The sequence below is a fragment of the Aedes aegypti genome, chromosome 1 (genome assembly GCF_002204515.2).
Source record: "Aedes aegypti strain LVP_AGWG chromosome 1, AaegL5.0 Primary Assembly, whole genome shotgun sequence".
Classification (NCBI taxonomy): Eukaryota; Metazoa; Arthropoda; class Insecta; order Diptera; family Culicidae; genus Aedes; species Aedes aegypti.
The window spans coordinates 213,307,904-213,320,746 of record NC_035107.1 but is presented as its reverse complement, the minus strand read 5'-3'; the positions used below and the strand labels follow the sequence as shown (position 1 = coordinate 213,320,746).

General features: G+C 35.7%; 1 protein-coding gene across 3 annotated transcripts in view; it reads right to left on the bottom strand.

Moving 5' to 3' along the window:
* Positions 1 to 10,334, bottom strand: part of LOC5576286 (ileal sodium/bile acid cotransporter) — a 30,142-nt gene extending 19,808 nt beyond the window's left edge. For 2 of the 3 annotated variants that reach the window (XM_021857490.1, XM_021857491.1), the window contains exon 1: positions 9,733 to 10,334. The gene's annotated coding sequence lies outside the window, so the exon portion shown is untranslated. The remainder of the gene's footprint in view (positions 1 to 9,732) is intronic. The other variant, XM_001662526.2, reaches the window with a different exon arrangement.
* Positions 10,335 to 12,843: the final 2,509 nt, after the last annotated feature.

The following is a 12,843-nucleotide window of genomic DNA, read 5'->3' as shown; positions in this document are numbered from 1 at the left end:
CTAATTCTTCCAAAATACCTAACATTGAATTATCATCTTTACAATTTTTGTTTTCATCTGAAGAATTAGTATTTGCATTAAAATCATTATTTGGTGGATCAAACTCAACACGTTGAAATCCTGGGATTGTATTAGAAGTGGAAGGAATCAAACAAGGAAAATTTTTGTCAAATGATTTTACTTTAGTATTATGACTTTCTAGAGGTTGACTAGATGATTTGAGAATCCTTTTTCTTTTAGGGGGCGGCTTGTAAACAAAATTATCTGAATTTAATGAGTTATCCTGTTCATCATCAAGTAAAGATTCATAAACATTAGGATTTGAAATGTCTTTTGAATTTTTCAAAATCTCTGAATATGAAAATTGATTTCTATTTTTAAGCTTTTGATTATGTTTTGATTGATTACTAATATATACAGGACAATCCTTCAAGGCAATGTGTTTTTGATTACAATAAATACAACATTCTGAATGTTTTTTACAATCGGATGATAAATGGGATTGTGCACATTTCGAACATTTAGGTTTATTCGAGCAAAATTGAATAGTGTGTCCAAAAAGGAGACAACGTTCGCAGTGCATCAATTTAGGATAATAAAGCCTTACTCGAAAAATAACTCCATCAACTTCTAGAAAGTCCGGAATTACTGATCCAGCAAATGTAATCTTAATGCAATTGGAGTGAACATATTGAGTTCCTTTGTCATTTAAAAAAAGCTTAGATAATCTTTGGCAATCTAAAACATTAACAGCCGAAATAGCTTTATTTTTGAATATTCCAATGCCGTGATTTATAATATCATTGCAATCTAAAGTTTCATCATATATAACACCATTGATTTCGCAAAAATCACATGGTGCGTATACACGATAAGAACCAGCAAAAATTTGGGACTCCAAAAGGGAGTTGGCGTCATCGCGAGAACCAAAAACAACTCGTAACTTGTCAAGAGAAACTTTTTTGATTTCTTTGACAGACGAGTATTTTTCATATATTTTAGCCGAAATCAATAAAACATTGATAGGCTTATCTTTTTCTCTAAAAAATACTATGAAGGGGCCAGAAAATGATGTAGGATAAATTTTAATTCGCGTTGGCCTTGTAACAGAAGATGGTCCTGGTGGAGGATCATCTTCTTTTGAGCCAGAATCTTTATCATCCACATCCATAGCCGTGGTAGTAAATATCAATTTAAAAAAAACTAAACTAACAAACGTAACAAACTATAACAAAAATGATACTTATCAAAATTTTGAAAAGTCAACTTGATCCGGGAAAATTTCAACTTCAAAATATCTTGAAATTATTCTCCACGCAATAAAACGTCCAACTTCTCGCGCCACACAAGAAATCTTCTTCTTCCGCGCCACACAGGTTGTCTTCTTCTCGCGCCACACAGGAAATCTTCTTCTTCCGCTCCAAACAGGAAATCTTCTTCTTCCGCGCCACACAGGTTGTCTTCTTCTCGCGCCACACAGGAAAAACTTCTTCTTCTACGCACCACACAGGAATCCAAGTAGCAGGGATCTTGAAAATTTTCTCTTCTGAAAAGGGAAAAATGTCAGCCGATGCAAAAACAACGTCTTACCAGTTCAAGGCCTACTACAGCAATGATTTTTTATGTGTATTCTCGAAAACAACTATATTTTGCATTGCCAGGGAGGTAATGTTTTGTACAACGTCACCATGATTTTTAATCATATTTTATTCTGAAAAATGACCCTTAGTTGATCCATAACTGTGGGGTGACTGTATCTATTTTAACCAAAATTATCTTTAAAGTAATTTTATATCTTATTCTGCTTGCAGTGAATCAGAGACTATTACGTGTCTATTTCACAGATTCTTCTGGAATTTCTTGATAAAAGGCATCAGAAATTCTGCTAGTGATTTCTTTAGAGATTTCTACTGCCATACTTCCAGGGGCTCCCACTAGCTCTCTTCTGATATTTTTCCAGTGATTCATCCACCTATTATCCCAGAAATTCTTCCAGCGATGCTTCAAGGGATGCTTAGTAGAGTTTGCTCCAGGACATACTTCTACCCCCAAAAATTTCCCAAAGACTATCTCATGATTTTGTCTAGATATTTTTTGACAATTCTCCCACCGAATTACCCAGTTGTGTTATTGGAGATATTCCAAATAATCATACATATAGGATATCATAGAATAAAAAAAATCCAGAATGATTAATTCATTGCTAAGCCTACATGCATACTTTGAGTGTTAGAAATGTTGTGTACGCTTGAAAAATAGGAACTTCACCGATCTCATGTCTGATAAAAGAGATCAAATATGAACCAAGAAAACATGTACATAATCTGTGCAAATTATATGGGAGCTCAAAAATCAAGTCAATGAAATACGAATTATGTTAATTATAAATAAATGGAAAACCGAATTTATCACTATACTATTCTAATAATTCGATTTCATTTGTTGATTGGTATTCCACGAAACAGCTTGTCATTATGTTAATTTTGCTGTTAAAGTGGAGAGCTTGTGAATGCAATATCTTTTTAATTTATCAATGAAATCGCAATCGGTTTTCTGTACATCGTTCGACTAATATTGTACAATGTTGTGATAATAAAAAAGCCATCAAACTAGGGTACCGGTACCAATGGTTGTAATGTACCAGTAGATTGGACTATGGAATAAAACGTACATTTTTCGATAAAACCGACATGTTCTATTTTTGGTGGATGGATCGCCTCTAGTTTAGTCGATTCGACAAATTTCAGCTTTTTGTTTTATCAAAAAGTCATATAAATAATTAAGTTAACGAAAAAAAAAAAATGCTCCCTTGTACCAATAGTTACCGTCGTGTTCCAGTAGTGGATCAACGGATGGAAGCAGACTTCAAAATGGATATATAGAAATGAAGAAAAGTCCCAGAGAATGCTTCATTCGGAAGATATTAGTTGCTGTTCCGAGGGAAAAATGTTAAACCTATGTGAAAAATTACCATTTTGTTTAAAATTAATTGTATCATTGTATCACTAGCGCAACTATTGGAACACGTGTACCAACGTAAACGATTACCAGAAGACTGATTTCGGTTTCGCTCAGTTTCCATTTATTGTAAGCAATGAAGAATTTTTTAATATAAATTGCATGTTCATTCACCATTCAGCATTTAATCATGGGAGTATTTATTAGAAAGCAAGATACGAAAATTCGCTAATCCTTTCATAGGTGTTGACTTCATTAGTTTTTTGCAAGGTTATTGACCACCGGTGAGTGTACTTGAAGGATGTTTCGAAGCCGTTTTGCTATGTAATCTGGTATTAAGTTAATAAACAGCATGAATCTCTAAAAAATAGTGGCTCAAGCGATTTTATGTTAAAAAAATAGTTTTATCACTCTTTTTATATTTTTCCCATATAGTAGAGGTTGAAATCTTTCTGCTGACGTCAAAAGATCTCTGTTAAGGCTTTTCGTTTTTTTTGTTTTGATTTTTATAGCTTAGGTAGTCCACTAATGGCACCGGCATCCTAATTAAATTTCACAATAAGGAACAACGTTTAGAACGGTCGATTGTTGATGGTTATCGAAATCAATGATTGTTAGAAATTGGCTAAAAAATTTGACTTTTTTTTATAAAAAAGAAAATATTCTTGGAAAGCATCATCAATCAGAAGCCTGCTGGAAAATGTCAAGTTATTTTTGGAGTAACAATTTTCCAGATGCAATAAAATCATTTTTCTCCGATTTTTTGGAGGAAAATATGTTTAATTTAAAGGAAACTGATATAAGTAGAATTTTAAGGTTTAAAGTACGTCCAGACGAAAATACTGGAATATTAAAAATAACCTACGCCTTCAAAGAGTTGCTTATTTAGTTGGAAGTCACATTTAAAGCACAATAGAAAAACAAATACTTTGTTTTCAGATAACTTCTCAATCACCAAAATTGGCAACACGGAGTAAAAGGATGGTGTATCAGCAAATTTGGCCATAAATGGATATATGACTAGAGTGACCTAGTGTCAGCGTATGCTAGCGAATGGTGGAATATTATTGATTTTTTTAGAGCTCTACCTTTAGTAGAATTCGCTCTAACGAAGGTACGGTGCTGCCATCTGGAAAAAGTTTACTCTATGCGTGAAGCGTCGAAAATTTAACCCGGCAAGGTAAAGGAAGTGAAATTTCAAATGCTTATATAAAATTAATTACAATAGCTATTTAAATTCTTTTCAGTACATGTTGATAGACTATTCATGGGCTACATTATAGACACATTATTTTGATTTTTATATTTTTTCCTCAATATTATGCGGATTCTATAGCTTATCATGAATCTAACCCTGTACACTTAATAGAATTTAATTAAATTTAGTTTTGAATTTTTTAGAAGCATTTGAAAATTGACTTCCTTTGCTTTGCCATGTAAAGAAATCGGAGCTTCACGCATAGGGTCAACTGTGGTAATTGCCTCCGTCATCGCGAATAGTAAAGGATACCAACATACAACTTGTTCATGTTCATTAGGATTTTTGTTATATGCGCATCGTACCTTCGTGCTGTGCGTACACGAATTCTCTCTGCTCTTGGAAGTTTTCTTGAAAACTACCTAAAGCAATGAAACAGTACTTTTCAGTGCTTCTTAAACAGTACACGCTCAAAAAAGAGTTCTGGAAAACGTGAACTGTCAAAAATACACCATGAACTACCACCAATGGACCTATGCACGAGTTCACTAATTTGACGTTTGAGCGGTGTCGTGTTATTTACGTGACCATAGCAACGAGTGAATTCGGCACCGCTCAAACGTCAAATTCGTGAACTCATGCATCGGTCCATGGACCTATGCACGGGTTCATTATTTGACGTTTTAGCGGTGCCGTGTTATTTATGTCACCATGGAAACTAGTGAACAGGCTTGATAGAAACTCCTCTGCGATACAAAGAGGAGGCGATTTTGCCGCTTTTCTGAGGAGAAAAAAAATGAACTCAAAATTTTCAACACAGATCCTCAAGCGGTTCGAGTGCGAGTGCAAAGAAATGCGAGGATTTTTTCAGGTACTCTCTCTTTCTCGTTGCGATGCTCACCCTTACTCACACTGCAAAAGAACTCTTGAGTCTGCCGCCCGAACAAACAGTCCTCGGGGAGTTGTGAGAGCACCCATTTTAGATGGAATTTTACTCTGTTGTGTTTTGTGCTGCATCTTCCTCGCTCATTTTTCGTTGCCTCTCTGCTTAGTATTTTTTCGCTCCCTCACAAAGAGGAAAAGGCAGCACGCTGCTCTAGAGTATGTCACCGAGCTCTGATGATGTTGAGGAGAATTATCAAGCCTGCAGTGAATTCGGCACCGCTCAAACGTCAAATTAGTGAACTTGTGCACACGGTTCATGGTCACATAAACATGATCTAGTTCACGGTGTATTTTTGCTTGTTGACGAGTTCCCGTCTGCTGTTCACGGATACGAGAATAGATTTTTTTCAGTGTACTTTTCAGTACTATTTTCTACTATTGATCCCTTTACGATCCTTCTTTGGACCCGTGCCTTCGATTTTTCGTTGGACCCGTTGGCGAAAGCTAACGGTGGTAATCCTTCTTGGACACCGTCTTGGGAAAAAACCTCTCGAAGGTCACGTCTTCTTTCGTTTATTAATTAAAAATGGTATCAACAACAAACAAAAGGAAGGGTGAATCTCTGAATTCACTACTTCCTTCCAAAAAAGTGGGTTTTAAAACTGTCACTACACGTGGCAAGAATGGAAGAAAGGACGTTTCCCCGTAATGCGAACATTCTTCCAAGGGTGAAATGAATAATTGTATCGAAATGAGCAATCAGTTCGATGCTCTAGACAAATTTTCCGAACACCAAATCGAAGCAGCCTCTATCCCAGTCTCTTTGATTCAAGTGAGGAAGCAAAGAGTGCCGCCTATCGTGGTCAGTTGTTCCGAATTTGGGGGATTTAGGCAGGAGATCTTGAACTCCACTAGGGGAATCAAGGTTTCCTTCCAAATCGCAAAGAAAGGCGACTGTCGCGTTTTGCCGGTAACACTTAAAGATCGCGAACTTCTTCTCAAACATCTTGAAGAGAAGAAGCACAATTTTTTTACTTATGACGACAAAACTGAACGTTTGTTCAAAGTTGTCTTTCACAAACTCCAGTGTTGAAGCCAGGAGCATTGCAATTCCAAAATGTGAAGTAAAATTTGAATCCGTGATTATAGACGATAATCTTAAACTCTTGACCCCTCTTAAAAACGTGAGGAGAAGGCAATTTCAACGCACTCACGATCCTGCTATGAAAATTATATGGCAGGATTTGCAGAAAGAAATCAAGAAACGTTTTGCTCAATAAAGAAACAAAAAATTTGAAAATAAGATTTCTCAATTGGACCCTGGCTCTAAGCCCTTTTGGAAATTATCTAAAATTTTGAAAAAAACTTCAGAAGCCAATACCGGCATTGAAACAGGAAAACAAATTATTACTAATTGCGAAAAAGCACAAAAACTTGTTTTGTAGTTTGAAAGTGCGCACAATTTTTACTAGTCCAATTGAAAATTAAGTTACTCAGGACTTCGAAAATATTCTCAATCAAGATAACGTTTTCGAAAATGCCTGTGAGACTGATTTGGAAGAAGTGAGAACTATTATAAAAAAATTCAAAATTATGAAAGCTCCTGGCGATGATGGAATTTTCTACATCCTCATCAAGAAACTTACAGAAAGTAGCTTATCATTTTTAGTTTAAATGTTTTAAATTAGCATATTTTCCTGACAAATGGAAAAATGCTAAGGTTGTTCCAATTTTAAAACCAGACAAAAATCCTGCAGAAGCTTCTAGCTATCGTCCAATCAGTTTGCTTTCCTCCAAAAGTATACTTTTTGAAAAGGTCATTTTGAACAGAATAATGGCCCACATCAACGAAAATTCAATTTTTGCCAATTAACAGTTCGGATTCCGCCATGGACATTCGACCACTCTACTGGTCTTGCTTTTCTAGACATAGAAAAAGCATTGGACAGTGTTTGGCATGAAGGTTTGATTGCAAAATTAAAAAAGTTTAATTTTCCAACATACATTGTTAAAATAATTCAAAGTTATCTATCAAATCGTACACTTCAGATTAATTATCAGAACTCCAGATCTGAAAGACTTCCTGTAAGAGCTGGTGTTCCCCAAGGCAGCATTTTGGGACCAATATTATACAATACTAGTGGTCCCGGCAAACTTCATCTTGCCATCAAGTAGGCTTTTGAAAATTGCCTGCAATCTCTCAGTAGAAGCATTAACCTAAGAATGCTAATGTCGTTGCAGTTCGTGTGACCAACATCTAGTTTGCTGCGATGTGACAGCGTGAGTTGAGGCCCGGTAAGTGTCAAAGGCCAAAACAAAACATTCTCTGTTGCGTAGGATCGATCGATTTATGAAAAATAACAATTAGAGGTAATAATTAGTTAAATCAATTTTATGACAACAGCGCCACTAGCGTTCTACTACTAATATTTCTATTTATCTCTCATTCAAAATGACAGATCAGTTTTCTCCTTTTTTTTTCAACTATTCCAGAGACTTTCCTGAAGTTTTTCTACGCACGAAAACGTCGCATCTCTTGTCGAATGCAACAGTGGAAGAATTATGTAAATCCGTTGACCCGATCTCAAACCATTTCGTGACATACAAACACCATTTTATTTTTATGTATATAGATTTTCACATCTGACTTACCTGAGTTACCTCAGGGATGTCAAAAATCCTTGTTTGCGGATGACACAGGCCTCTCCGCCAAAGGACGAAGCCTGCGTGTAATCTGTAGTCGATTGCAAAAAAGTTTGGATGTTTTTTCTTCATACTTGCAAAAATGGAAGATTTCTCCTAATGCTTCCAAAACTCAACTAATAATATTCCCACATAAACCAAAAGCTCTTTATTTGAAACCTTCAAGTAGACATGTTGTCACGATGAGAGGGGTTCCAATAAATTGGTCAGATGAAGTTAAGTATCTAGGGCTCATGCTAGATAAGAATTTAACTTTCAAAAATCACATTGAGGGCATTCAAGCCAAATGTAATAAATATGTAAAATGTCTCTATCCACTTATTAATAGAAAATCAAAACTTTGTCTTAAGAACAAGCTTTTGATATTCAAACAAATTTTCAGGCCAGCCATGTTGTATGCTGTACCAATATGGACTAGCTGTTGTAATACCAGGACGAAAGCTCTACAGAGAATTCAAAATAAAATTTTGAAAATGATTCTGAAGCTTCCTCCCTGGTATAGTACCAATGAGTTACATAGAATATCCAATGTTGAAACATTGGAACAAATGTCAAATAAAATAAATTATAATTTCAGGCAAAAATCGTTACAATCTTCTATTGCCACGATTAATGCGTTATATGTTTAGGTTAAGTTAGGTTAAGTATATTCAAAGCGTTTTTTTTCTCTTATAAGCAGGTGAAATCAACTCACCTGTAAAAAATCCGAACTGCTAATGCAAATGAAATGTAATATGTTGTTAACAACATGTTAATAAAATCTTAGATTTTTGTACCAAATTAGGATGACAGTGTAAAACAGAACACCTAGATATAAGAAATAAACGTAATGTTTGGAATGATACTAATAAAAATTTAAAAAAAAAGTCTTACGAAAACTAAACAACCTAGTTTTTAGTTTGAACAAACTGGTCCATAGTTCAAATCTAAGCCAGTTTGTTTGAAAGAAAAACGTAAAAAAAAATAAAAGTAATTATATGGGATATACGTGAAAATTGTATGAATGTATGAATAACGGATTCTGATACCGGCGAAAAAGTGAACTAGTGAGTTGTTTTGGACACTTACAACAGTAACTTAATCTGGTGAGTTCGTTCCTGATTATTTCCTAGGCTATTTGGTAGTAGAAAACTAATCCATCGAGAAATTGAGAACTGATAAGACTATTTTGGTAAAAATGAACTTTGGAAACTTTCAATTGTAAATGAAGAATTGCATTGAAAAAGTAAGCAAGTCTCTAGAAATACATCTGCTACCAGCCCTTATCATAGTCCGATTAACTCGCGTTTAATTCTAATAAACTTTTTGGTAACAAAGCACATACATTACCATTGTGCAACTTGGGGAATCCCCATAAATGCGGTATACCTAATATTATAGTAGAGTAGAATCACAGACAACCGGCCGGCTAACAATTTGCAACAGGCATTGCACGCACATTACCGTCTATTCATCTGTCCTGCGAACGTGACCGCACGACCTACAGCAGGTTGATGGCATCCATATCGGAGGCACTTAATTTAACCCATTCATACGATACGTTGCATCATATTTGGAATCGTGGGTGATTTAGGTCCTGTATATTGCCAGGAATGAAAATGCTATGCAACATGATATTTGCAAAGTGTATTCTGAACAAACATCAAAATTATTTCTCCAGATTTGCTTCAGCGCAATCAGAGTTCATATACATATCAGAGATGACTACCAGACAACGTCGGATGCTCTTCTTATCGCTATGTTGAGCGACTCACATAGGAAATCACACACGGTACGTGCCGTAGATTATTAGTGGTTTATCGTTATCAACAGAACAAATAATTTGTCACTGACCACAGATAAACAAAAAAGTAGTTTTCTACCAGTCACATTTGTCGCCACTAGAAAATTGATCAGAATCTCATCGCAACTTGTTGGTTGAACGGCAGATAAGAGTGCAATGTGCATTGGTGAAATTCCAAAGCCTACTGAGAAATCATAGTACTCACCTGTTGCTCGATGGAAACCGGATAAGCCTACTAGGGGTCCCGGCAATAATAGAAGGCTGTGCAACAGGTTCACAGCAATTGAAACAATCAACTATCTTCACCTTTACTTCTGTACTCGATGTACCCCTTGAATGTTATCTATTGCAGTCTAAGCGCGCTGACCAATGCTTCTTGGCAGACACTTACACTACTTTTGAGCTGATCTCTCAAACTATATTGCACGACTTAGCGTTGTGTGTTGGTTGCACATAAGTAAAAACGACACGTTACATCACTCGCAAGAGTTAAGTACTAGGTATCTAAACTGGATGCATCAGCAGTCTCCGAACTAGTTCACGGATCCGGAATTTATAATCGGAATCAGCGCGAAGATGAACTTATCTGCTGCGTATGACGAAAATTAAACATGTTTCGAGTGATAAAACTTTAAAATGGCGCAACTATTTTGCTTCTAATCTGCCGTACAATCTCGATAAACAAGATGATACCATTTAATCCAACTAGTATCTTGGAATTTTATGTAAATGAAGCAAGGCGCGTACTTATCGTAGTCTGTATGTACGATTCGGCTGTCTAAAGCCAACTAACTGCAACCTGGCCGAATGTGCTGAAGAAATCTCTAATGTTGTTTGGAAGGTATACATGCATACATATAATAGCCTACACTCAGGGATATCGAAATGGGGAAACGATAGTGACAGCAAAATAAAAAGACTATAGGAGCGAGTCATGCACAAGCGAGCGAAATCGATCCGATTTTGGGGAGATAACAGTCAATCGACGAAAAGAAACAGTTTCTCGAAGACAAGAAACAGTTAATCCAAAAAAAGAAACAGCCAATTGAAGGAAAAAAAGCTGTTAATCGAAGAAAAGAAACAATTAAACGAAGCAAAGAAACAATAAATCGAAGAAAGAAACAGTCAAATGAAGAAAAGTAGCAGAAAATTGTAAAAAACAAACAGCCAATCGAAGAAAAGAAACAGTCAGTCGAAAAAAGGAGCAGTAAATCGAAGAAAAGAAACAACCAATAGAAGAAAAGAAACAGTAAATCGAAGGAAAGAAACAGTCAAGTGAAGAAAAAATGAACAGTCTGAAGAAAAGAAACAATAAATCAATCAATCTGCAGTAAAGAAACAGCGAAGAACAGTAAAGAAAACAGTTTATCAATAGAAAAAAAAAAAATCGTAGAAAACAAACAGTCAATCGAAAAAAAAAGAAACCATCATTCGAAAAATAAAATAACAATTGATCAAGGAAAAAAACAGTCAATCGAAAAAAGTCAACTGAAGAAACAAATAATTAATGCACGAATAGAAAGAGTCAACTGAAGAAAAAAACAGTCAATCAAGGCTAAAAAAGCAGTCAATCGAAGAAAAATTAACAGCCAATCGAAGAAAAGGAACAATCAATCTAAGAAAAGAAACAACCAATCGAAATAAACAGTCAACCGTAGCAGATCGAAAGATTCATGAAAAGCAAACTTAGTACTACACCATTTATTTCCACTAGAGTTTGAATCCTTTGACAGATACGTGTATTTCGACCTCAACTGTAAGGCCGTCTTCAGTGCCGTGCACTAAACTCGACTGTAAGTTACAGTTCGACTTACAGTCGAGGTGGAAATACACGTATCTGCCAAAGGATACAAACTCTAGTGGAATTAAATGGTATAGTACTAAATTCGAGTTTCATTTGTTTATCGATATTCCATCAACCTGCTTGAAGATTTATTGACAAAAGATCCAGTTAATCGAAAGAAACAGTCGAAAAACAAATATCTGGAGAAACAGTCAATCAAAAAAAAACAATCATTCCAAAGAAAAAATCAATACAAGGAAACATTCAATATTGAAGAAACAGTCAATTAAAAGAAGAGTCAATCAAAAAAAAAAAACAGTTGAAACAAACAGTCATCGAAAGAAACAGTGAATCGAAAGAGACAGTCAAACGTAAGAAACAGCAATCGAAAAAAACAGTTAATCAAAATAAAGTCAATCTAAAGAAGCATTCTATACGAAGGAATAGTCAATCAAAAAAAAAAACAATTAAAGGAAAGACTACCGAAAAGCTAAACATTACATATAATTTGCAATTGGATTAGATGGACAAATTGATGTGAAGATTTGCGAAAAAGTTACACGTCTTCTCAGTGAGAATCGAACTCACGACTCCCCGATCTCTAGTTGGGGCGCGTTACCACTACGCCATGAGAGGACTCATGAACGCAGAAGTTAACTTGAATTCGATTTCAGCTCAATAATCACGTGGTCCTTTTTCGCAAAGTGCACCTCTTTCGGAAGAATTAGATGCCCATCCAAACACAACGCTTTCTATATATATCCAATGCCTAGCCCGAGAGCGCATTGTTTTTAGGTATAGGAATAGCACACTACACTAGCCAGCAACTGCGCTGGCTGAGGTTTCTATTGTGTGGGCTTCCAATGGGTCGCGACGTTCTCAAACGACCGGTTACGGAATATGAGTCCGTTGCTCGATAAATACTTGTTTTTAATTAAGAATCGTGGTTTACGGCCAACCAGCCGAGTGGAAGTTTAACAACTACCGAAAAGCTAAACATTACATAACTTTTTCGCAAATCTTCACATCAATTTGTCCATCTAATCCAATTGCAAATTATATGTAATGTTTAGCTTTTCGGTAGTTGTTAAACTTCCACTCGGCTGGTTGGCCGTAAACCACGATTCATAATTAAAAACAAGTAAAGGAAAGAGTCAATTCAAAGAAACAGACAGTTCCAAGAAACAGTCAATCCGAAAAAAAGGTCAATCCAAAGAAACAGTCAATCGAAAGAAGTAGTTAATTGTCAGAAACAGTAAATCAAAAATAAATAATGAACCCAAAGAAACAGTCAATCTAAAGACACAGTCAACCCAAAGAAACAATCAATTTAAATAAACAGCCAATCTAAAGAAACAGTCAATCTAAAGGAACCGTCAACCCAAAGAAAAAGATAATCGAAAGAAACAGTAAGGGGTCATCCAAATATGACGTCCATCGTTTGGGGGAGGGGGGTCTATGAAAGTGTGACAGTGCATGTATTATGTATTGGAATAAGCGTGACAGAGGGGGGAGGGGGTCTAGAAATCCTGA